The sequence below is a fragment of the Macrotis lagotis genome, chromosome 5 (genome assembly GCF_037893015.1).
Source record: "Macrotis lagotis isolate mMagLag1 chromosome 5, bilby.v1.9.chrom.fasta, whole genome shotgun sequence".
Classification (NCBI taxonomy): domain Eukaryota; kingdom Metazoa; phylum Chordata; class Mammalia; order Peramelemorphia; family Peramelidae; genus Macrotis; species Macrotis lagotis.
Window position 1 is genome coordinate 69,217,483 of NC_133662.1, and position 10,526 is coordinate 69,228,008.

General features: G+C 34.9%; 1 non-coding gene across 1 annotated transcript; it reads left to right on the forward strand.

Moving 5' to 3' along the window:
• The first annotated feature begins 7,214 nt into the window (after positions 1 to 7,214).
• On the forward strand, positions 7,215 to 7,318 carry LOC141490251 (U6 spliceosomal RNA). Its single transcript, XR_012469110.1, has one exon. It is a non-coding gene; the product is annotated as a U6 spliceosomal RNA (small nuclear RNA).
• Positions 7,319 to 10,526: the final 3,208 nt, after the last annotated feature.

Below are 10,526 nucleotides of genomic sequence, written 5' to 3' on the forward strand. Positions count from 1 at the left end.
TACTGTTTTCTTGGTTCTGCTTACTTCATTATGCATCAGTTCAAATAGATCTTTCCATGCTTCTCTTTATTCATCACATTCATCATTGCTTATAACACAGACATGCTCTGTTACATTCAGGTACCACAATTTGTTTAGCCATTCACCAATCAAGGAGCAGCTAGGTAGTGCCAATCAATAGGTATCTACTTTGTTTTCAGTTCTTTGCTATTATAAAAAAATGCTGCTATAAATATTTTTGTATATATGGAGACTTTCTTCTTGTCAAAGGCTTTCTTTAGGTATAAGCCTACTAATATAAAGTAGTCTCTAATTCAAAGTATAGAGACCTTAGTCACTTTATTTGCATAACTCCAAATTGCTTTCCAAAATGATTATATCATTTCACAGCTCTCCCAACAATATATTAGTGTACTCATTCCATAACACTTTAAACACTTTTTCTTGCTATTTTTCGTCATCTTTAACAAATTGCAGGGTATGAAATGAAACTTCTTGGTTGTTTTGATTTACATTTCTATCATTATTACTAGAACATTCCTTCATTTCATCTTGAATACTTGTGAATACATGTGAACTCATGTTCTTTGACCAGTTATTTATTAGAGAATAGCTATTACACATACACCATGCATAGGCACACACACATATGTATGTATAGTTTATATATGATAAACATATATATATATACTATATATATATAAACTGAATAGTTTAATATCAAAATTTTGATATTCCCCTTGTATCAGTAATTTGATCTAAAAATTTCCCCATATTAGACCTCTTTCCTTTTTATTCTAGGAGCATTAATTTTATCTGTGCAGAAATTGTGGGTTACATGTAATCAAAATTTTCTATTTTATCTTTTGTATTTTCCCCTACCCCTTGTTGGTTAAGAATAAATCTCAAAGCTGTGAGAGGTAAATGATCTATTTCTCATCTAATTTTTTTATGATTTTAAATATTAAGGTCACCTATCCATTTGGAATGTGACAAGGTATTGATCTAAATAGAATTTCTGTCAGACTACTCTCTAGTTTTCTCTTTAGTTCTTATCAAAAGAGGAATTTTCCTTAGGCAATGCCCCTTATGTTTTCCACTTCATCAAAGATTGGATCAACAAGTTCAACTATTTCTGATTCTTCTCAGTCTAACCTATTCTACTGCTTTATCTGTTTTTTCTAAACTAATCCAGATAGTTTTTATGACTGAATCCTTTTTAATATAATTTGCCTTCTAGAAGTGCTGTTTCCTCTTCAACCCTAATGCTTTCCATCATTTTCCTTGATATTCTAGGTATTTTTTTAAGAAAGATGGTATTTATTTTGAGTTTTACAATTTCCCCCCAATCTTGTTTCCTCCCCCCCCACCCCCACAGAGGGCAGTCTGTTAGTTTTTACATTGTTTCCATGGTATACACTGATCGAAATTGAATGTGATGAGAGAGAAATCGTATCCTTAAGGAAGAAAAATAAAGTATAAGAGATAGCAAAATTACACAATAAGATAACAATTTTTTTCTAAGTTAAAGGTAATAGTGTTTGGTCTTTGTTTAAACTCCACAATTCTTTCTCTGGATACAGATGGTATTCTCCATCACAGATAGCCCAAAATTGTCCCTGATTGTTGCACTGATGGAATGAGCAAGTCCATCAAGGTTGATCATCACTCCCATGTTGCTGTTAGGGTGTACAATGTTTTTCTCCTTCTACTCATCTTGCTCAGCATCAGTTTATGCAAATCCTTCCAAGCTTCCCTGAATTCCCATCCCTCCTGGTTTCTAATAGAACAATAGTGTTCCATGACATACATATACCACAATTTGTTAAGCCATTTCCCACTTGAAGGACATTTACTTAATTTCCAATTCTTTGCCAGCACAACATGCTGCTATGAATATTTTTTTACAAGTGATGTTTTTACTAGATATTTTGTTTTTCCAAATTAATATGGTTATTATTTTATCAAGTTCTATAAAGTATTCTCTGGGTAATTTGATTGCTCTAGCATTAAAATTGTTAATTAATTTTGCTAGTATTGCCATGTTTATTATATTGACATGGCTCATGAGGACTTAATAGTCCTGTCTATTTAAGTTGCTCTTTATTTTATTTTATTTTATTTTATTTTATTTTTATTTTTATGGGGCAGTGGGGTTAAGTGACTTGCCCAAGGTCACATAACTAGTAAGTATCCACCATCTGAGGTTCTTTATTTCTTTGAAAACGCTTTGTAATTGAAACTATATAACCTTTTGTGTGCTTTTTGTAGATGGATCCTCAGACACATATATTTTGTAGCTTTTTAGAATTGGGTTTCCCTTTCTATTATTGTTTTGGGGCTTTTTTTTTACTTTAAATGCATTTGAATTTTTTTAGGTTTTTTTTTTTGCAAGGCAAATGGGGTTAAGTGGCTTGCCCAAGGCCACACAGCTACGTAATTATTGTGTCTAGGGCCGGATATGAACTCAGGTACTCCTGACTCCAGGGCCGGTGCTCTATCCACTGCGCCACCTAGCTGCCCCTATACATTTGATTTTTGAGGATATATTTTGTAGCCTGTAACTTCGAGGAAGCCAATAATAATAATAATAATAATAATAATAATAATAATTCAATTATTATATATGTTGATTCCCTGAGATTTTCCAAGTAAACCAGCAAATAGGAATAGTTTTATATCATTTTCACCTATCTTTATGCTTATAATTTCTTCTCTTTTTACTATTATTAGCATTTCCAAAACTGTATAAAATGATGCTGAGAGTGGACAGCCTTACTTTACTCCCATATTTACTGGAAAAGGTTCTAGAGTATTACCATGATGCTTGCTTTTAGTTTTAAGTACATATTTTTTATATTTTTAGAAAGGTCCTTTATGCCTATTTGTTTTACAGTTTTGATGTAAATGGATTTTTATTTTATCAAAAGTCTGTTCTGCATCTGTTAAGACAATCATGTAGTTTTTGATGCTTTGGTTTTTGATATGATTAATTTTGTTGATTGTTTTTCTAACATTAAATCATTCTTGTATTTCCACATTATTGCATTATGACCCAATCCAGTTTGGTCATAATGAATGATTTATTGGACAAATTAATATAATTTAACAGAATTTTATTAAAAAAATTTTTTTTTTGCAAGGCAATGGGTTAAGTGATTTGTCCACAGTCACACAGCTAGGTAATTATTATGTTTCTGAGACTGGATTTGAACTCAGGCCCTCCTGACTCCAGGGCCAGTGCTCTATCTACTGTGTCACCTAGCTGCCCCAAAGTTTTCATCAATATTCATTGGTGATATTGTCTATAGTTTTCTTTTGGTGTTTTATCCTTTCCTGGATTATATTTGTCTCATAAAGAATTTTGGTAAAATAATTTTTTCAACTTTTGAGAATAGATTATAAAAAATATGAGTATTAACTGTCCTTTGGGTTTGATAACATTCTCTAGCCTATCCATCAGAACTAGGAGTTTTTCTTTGGACGTTCCTTTACAGAGAGAACTATTTCCTTTTCTGAAATTGAATTATTTAAGATTTCTATCCGACCTTCTTATAGGTTGGATATTTTATATAGATATTCTTCTATTTTTTGTTTTTTTCTCAATTTTGTTAGCATAAACTATGCATAATAGATTTAGTTTATTCTTTTTATTTCTTCAGCTTTTTGTGATTTCATCTTGCTCGTTTGTTATTTTGTTTTATTGATTTTTTTAAATTTATTTTTTATTCTCATTTTGTACAAATGTTTTTTTTACATTAAGAAAATATACTTGTTTATAAGTAAACAAAATACCCCTCCCCCCATGAATATAGATAGACTTGCTTGGGCGAAAAAGTAAAGGGGAGAGAAAAAAATTAAAATTAAAAAAAATAAAAGTAATAATTGTAGGTATGGCCAGGTGGCGCAATGGACGAAGCACCAGCCCTGGAGCCATATCAAGCCTCATAAACCCAATAATCACCAAGCCATGTGACATGCAAGCCACCCGATCCCCACTGCCCTGCAAAAACCAAAAAGAAGAAAGAAAAAAAGACCCAAAATAAAATAAAATAGTAATAACAGTAGGGGTGGCTGGGTGGCAGACAGAGCATTGGCCCTTGAGCCAGGAGCACCTGGGTCCGAATCTGGCCCCAGACACCCAAAGATCACCCTGCTATGTGGCCCCAGGCAGGCCACCCAGCCCCACTTGCCCTGCACCCTCCCCCAAATAATAATAACAAAATATGTGCTTCAGTCTTTGTTCCAACACCAACAACTCTGTCGTGAGTAGATCACATTCTTTATGATAAGTCCATTACAAAAGTTACTTCCATATTTTTCCAACGTTGCCATTGCTGATCACAACTCCCTCCTTTCTTATTTCTTCACTACGATGTACTATATTTTCTCTCTCCTTTCACTCTGACTCTGCTGTAGGGTCCCTGAGTGGTGCAGCAGACAGATCCCTGGTCCTGGGGCCAAGAAGCCCTGAGCCCCCATACCACCCCTTAGGCCCAGAATCCACCTGGCCCTATGGTCCTGGGCAGGCCATCCAATCCCAGCCCCTTGCAAGAAGTAAAAAAGAAAATGTGTTATATCTGACCACTGTCCCCCCATGGTCCATCCTCTCCTCCTTTATTCACATCCCCACCCCTTCCCCCTGCTCCCCCCCTCCTTCTTACTCCAGTAGTCTATACCCCATTGAGTATATTTGCTGTTTCCTCTCCTAGCCATCTCTGATGAGAGCAAAGGTTCCCTCATTCCCCCTTGCCTCCCCCTTCCATATCATTGCAATAGCTCATTGTAATAAAAAAATCTTATTATGTGAAATATCTTGGACTATTCCCCCTCTCCTTTTTCTTTCTCCCTTTCCATTTCCTTTTTTTCCTATTGACTCCATTTTTACACCATATTTTATCTTCGAATTCAGCTTTCTCCTGTGCTTCAACTATAAAAGCTCCCTCTACCTGCTCTATTAACTGAGATGGTTCATATGAATATTATCAGTATCATTTTTCTATACATGCAGTTCATCCTCATTAAGTCCCTCATATTTCCCCCCTCTCTTCCAATCTCCATGCTTCACCTGAGTCCTGTATCTGAAGATCAAACCTTCTATTCAGCTCTGGCCATTCCAAAAGGAACCTTTGAAATTCTCCTGGTTCATTGAAAGTCCATCTTTTTCCCTGGAAGGGGACATTCAGCCTTGCTGGGTAGTTCATTCTTGGCTGCATTCTAAGCTCTTTTGCCTTCCGGTATATTATATTCCAAGCCCTACGAGCTTCCAATGTAGTTGCTGCTAAGTCCTGTGTGATCCTGACTGCAGCTCCACAATATGTGAACTGTGTCCTTCTGGCTGCTTGTAATATTTTCTCTTTGAATTGGGAGTTCTGGAATTTGACTATAATATTCCTAGGGGTTGGTTTTTTGGGATCTCTTTCTCGGGGGGATTGGTGCATTCTCTCCATTTCTATTTTGCCCTCTGCTTCTAGAATATCAGGACAATTTTCCTGTAGTAATTCTTTGAAAATCAAGGCTCTTTTCCTGATCATGACTTTCAGGTATTCCAATAATTTTCAAATTATCTTTCCTAAGTCTGTTTTCCATATCAGTTGTTTTTTCAATGAGATATTTCACATTTTCTTCTAATTTTTCATTTTTTTTGGTTTTGAGGTATTGGTTCCTGATTTCTGGTAAATTCATCAATCTCCCTGAATTCTATTCTTTGTCTGAAGGATTTGTTCTCCTCAGAGAGTTTTCTTATCTCTTTTTCCATCTGGCCAATTTTGCTTTTTAAAGCATTCTTCTCCTCAATAACTTTTTGAACTATTTTATCCATTTGACCTAAGCTGTTTTTTAGCATGCTGTTTTCTTCAGCATTTTTTTGGATTTCCTTGACTAAGCTGCTGACTTCATTTTCATGTTTTTCCTGCATCTCTCTCCTTTCTTTTCCCAGTTTTTCTTCCAACTCCCTCATTTGATTTTCAAAGTCTTTTTTGAGCTCTGTCATAGCCTGAGCCCAATTTCTGTTTTTCTTGTAGTCTTTAGATGCAGGAGCTTGTGCCTCCTCATCTTCAGACTGAGTACCTTGATCCTGCTTGGGCTCATTTGCAAAATATTTCTCAATAGTCTCCCTTTTTGTTTCTCTGCTTGCTCATTTTCTCAGCCTGGGCCTGGTTTGGGGTGCCTCCTGAACCTTTAGGACACTCCCACAAGGGTCTCAGTGTGTGAGGTTCTGTCCTCCCTCCTGGTCTGTGACAGACCATAAGCGACCCCCTCTGCCATGGGGCCAAGGTGGGGGGGCCATGTTTTTCTTTGGGGGGGCCTAGACTGCGGTCAGGATCTGAATGTGGTCAGAGCCCCAGAGTCCTGTTCCAGGGGCAGAGGACAGAGCTCAGCAGTCTCTTTCTCTCTTCACTCCCCTCCCTCAGCTCAATGGGCTCATGCCCTGGGGTCTCCTGCTTACCGGCTCGGCCTGCTTCTGTTTCTGGGTCTGGACTGTGGAAAGACCAAGCTGCTGGCTGTGTGCCCTGAGGGCTGGGCTCCACTGCTCACTCTGGCAGAGGTCCCCAGCTGTTCCCCCACTTTGTGCAGGTGCTTCCCGGGGTGCAGCTCAGGAGACTCCTCCGCTGCTGTGAGCCGTGGCTCCCAGCGCCCTGGGGCTGCCTCCGGGAGGCTGAAGTTCTTTTGCTCTGGCCGGCCACCCCTCTGGTGGGCGCCCCTCCAACCCAGGGAGCAGAGCCTTTCTGCTCTTTTCCAGGTTACCTTGAATAGGAGAACTGCCTCACTGGGTCCCTTTGTGGGTTCTGTCTCTCGAAAGTTTAGTTAGAGTCCTTAGTTTATGAGTTTTTATCAAAGAGCTCCTAAGACTGGATCCCTTCATGTCGCCATCTTGGCTCCGCCCCCGACTCTTTATTGATTTTTAATCAGCTTAATTAAAAGTTGATCAATTTTATTAGTTTTTTCAAAGAACAGTTTTAATTTTACTTATCACTTTTATAGGGTTTTTCACCCAGATTATCCATCTCTCTTTGTATTTTTACTGTCTCATCTTTTGTGCATATTTTAGGTTGTTTTTTTAATTTTAAAAATTGTAAATGAAATTCATTAATCTTTTCTTTTTATATTTTTCTTTTTCCTTAATTATTTTTGTATGAATAGAATTTTCCCCCTAAAGACTGGATTAGGTATATTCAAAATTTGGTATATTGCTTCATAATGATCATTTTCATGCTCTCTTTGGCAGTACATATACTAAATCTGGAAGATACAGAGAAGATTAGCATGGCCCCTGCACAAGGTTGATATGCAAATTCATGAAGCATTCCATAATGATCATTTTCTTTTACATAGATATTAATTGCTTCAATGATTTTTTGTATTCATTTATGGTTTCGTTGTTAAATCTCTATTTGAGTCTCTGTCTTTTGTTTGTGGTCTCTGAATCAATGATAATTTTTATTGTGTCAAAATCTTTTATTATATTATAGAAAGAATGCCTTCTTCCTTTTTTACATTTGTTTGTGATATTTCCATGCCCCAACATATGATTAATTTTTGTAAAAGTTCCATGTGGTTCTGAGTAGTACATATAGTTTTTTGCTTTCCCTTTTAAAAGATAAGCCTTCTAGCGCAAGTTTTTATAAGCAATTTGTTCAATTCCACACAGCTCCTTTGTTTAACCTTTCTATTTCTATATATTCTTGTAACTTAGTTAATGTTTCCTTTTTTGAATTTCGATACCAAGACATTTGGAACACATAAATTTATTACTTATGATGATTTGTTGCCTATGGTTCCATCCAGAATAATGTAGTGTCCTTATTTATCCCTTTCAAATTTTTGAAAAGTTTTGCTTTGTCAGATACCATATTTGCAACTCCTATTTTTTGGATTCACCTGATGCATAGTAAATTTTTTCTATCCTTTTAGTTTTATTCTGTGTAAATCTTTGTATGGTTAATGTGTTTCTTATATGCAACAGATTACAAGGTGTCATCATACATTTTTGTTTTATTGAATTGACTAAAACATTCACATTTAAAGTTATAAAAGAGGCTTATATTTTCCTTTATTTCCCTCTAATCTTGGAATTTTTAAGTTATGAATTTTCTTTCTTTTTAATTGAAATTTTATTTTATTTTTCCAATTATAAGCAATGGTAATTTTTCAACATTCATCCATTTACCACCCTCCTTTCCTTCCCTCCTCCCCATGGTGACAATCTGACAAGTTGCATGTGTACATTCGTGTTTAGCATATTTACATATTAGTTATATTGTGAAAGAGGAATTAGAATTCAGAGGAAAGAAAAAACCATGAGAAAAAAGGAAAAACATAAAAGATATTTTTAAAAAGTGAATATAATATGTTTTGCTCTGCACTCAAATTCCATAGGCATTGTCCATAGCAGATCTCCCAGGGTTGTCCTTGATTGCTGAACTGTTGAAAGGAGCTGCATCCATCATATTATTGTTAATGTACTGTGTTCTCTTGGTTCTGCTCACTTCACTCAATTTCAGTTCATGCAAGTCTTTCCATACCTATCTAAAGTCCGTCACTCTTGATTTATTTTAGATCAATAGTATTCTATGCCATTCATATACGATAACGTGTTCAACTATTCCTCAATTTCCAATTTTTTGTCACTACAAAAAGAACTGCTATAAATATTTTTGAACATGTGAGACTTTTCCTGTTTGATTTTTTTTTTTTTATGATTTCTTTGGGATATAATTCTAGTATTGGTATTGCTGGATCAAAGAACATGATCAGTTTTATTGCTCTTTTGGCATAGTTCCAGATTGCTCTCCAGAATGTCTAGATCAGTTCACAATTCCACTAATAGTGTATTAATATCCCAGTTTTCCCACATCCTCTCCAACATTTATCATTCTTTTTTTGTCATTTTTGTTACCTCATAGTTATTTTAATTGGCTTTCTCTAATCAATAATGATTTGAAGCATTTTTTTAAATGACTACAAGTAGCTTTAATTTCTTCATCTAAAAACTGCATGTTCATATTCTTTGGGAGTTATCAATTGGGAATGACTTATAATGTTTTAAATTTGACTCAGTTCTCTCTATATATATTTTAGAAATAAGTCCTTTAACAGAAACATTACATATGAAAATTGTTTCCCAACTTTCCCTTCCTTCTAGTCTTGGCTGCATTTATTCTATTAGTGTAAAACCTTTTTAATTTAGTATAGTCAAAATCATCCATTTTATAATTTATAATGTATTCTATTTCTTGTTTGATCATAAATTTCTCCCCTTTCCATAATTTTGACAGAGTATTTTTTGTTCTGTCAATTTGTTTATGGTATCATATTTTATGTCTAATTCCTGTACCCATTTTTGACCTTATTTTGGTATAAGGTATGAGATGTGGGCCTATGCCTAGTTTTTTCCATACTATTTTCCAATTTTCCCAACAATTTTTGTTGAATAGCGAGTTCTTATCCCAGAAGCTTATGCCTTTGAGTTTGTCAAACCATAGATTACTGTAGTCATTTACTACTGTTTCTTTTGTACCTGTCCTAATCCACTGGTCCATTACTCTATTTCTTAACTAGAATCAGGCAGTTTTCAAGACTGCCACTTTATAGTGTAGTTCTAGATTTGGTAGTTTCATTTACATTTACATTTTTTTTATCATTTGCTTTGATATTCTTGACCTTTTGTTGGTCTGGATGAATTTTGTTACTATTTATTTTTGCTTGGTAAAATAGTTATTTGGTAGTCTGACTGGTGTGGCACTAAATAAATAACTTAATTTGGGTAGAATTGTCATTTTTATTATATTAGCTTAATCCAACCATGAATAATTGACATTTTTCTAATTGTTTAGCTCTGACTTTATTTGTGTGAAAAGTGTTTTGTAATTGTGTTTTTCCAGTTTATGAATTTGTCTTGGGAGGTAGATTCCCAAACAGTTTATGTGTCTACAGTTACTTTAAAAGGAATTTCTCTTTCTATCTCTTGCTCTTGGGCTTTGTTGTTCATATAGAAATACTGATGATTTATATGGGTTTATTTTATATCCTGCTACTTTGTTGAAGTTACTCAAGCAGCTTTTTTAGATGACTTTTTTAGGGTTCTCTAAGTATACCATCATATCTGCAAAACTGAAAGTTTTGCTTCCTTGTTGCCAATCCTAATTCCTTCAATTTCTTTTTCTTCTCATTGCTAAAGCTATCATTTCTAATATTATACTGAAAAGTAATGGTATAATAGGCATCCTTGTTTTACCCCTGATCTTACTGGAAATGTTCCTAGTTTACTCCCATTACAAAAAATGCTTGTTGATGGCTTTAAACAGATGTTGCTTATAATTTTAAGGAAAACTTCATTTATTACTATATTGTCTGGTGTTTTTAATAGGAATGTATGTGTATTTTGCCAAAGGCTTTTTCAGCATCTATTGAAATAATCATATGATTTCTGTTAGTTTTGTTTTTATATGGTCAATTATGTTGATTGTTTTCCTAATATTGAACCATTCCTGCCTATCTGATAGAATCCTTCCTGACATGGTGTA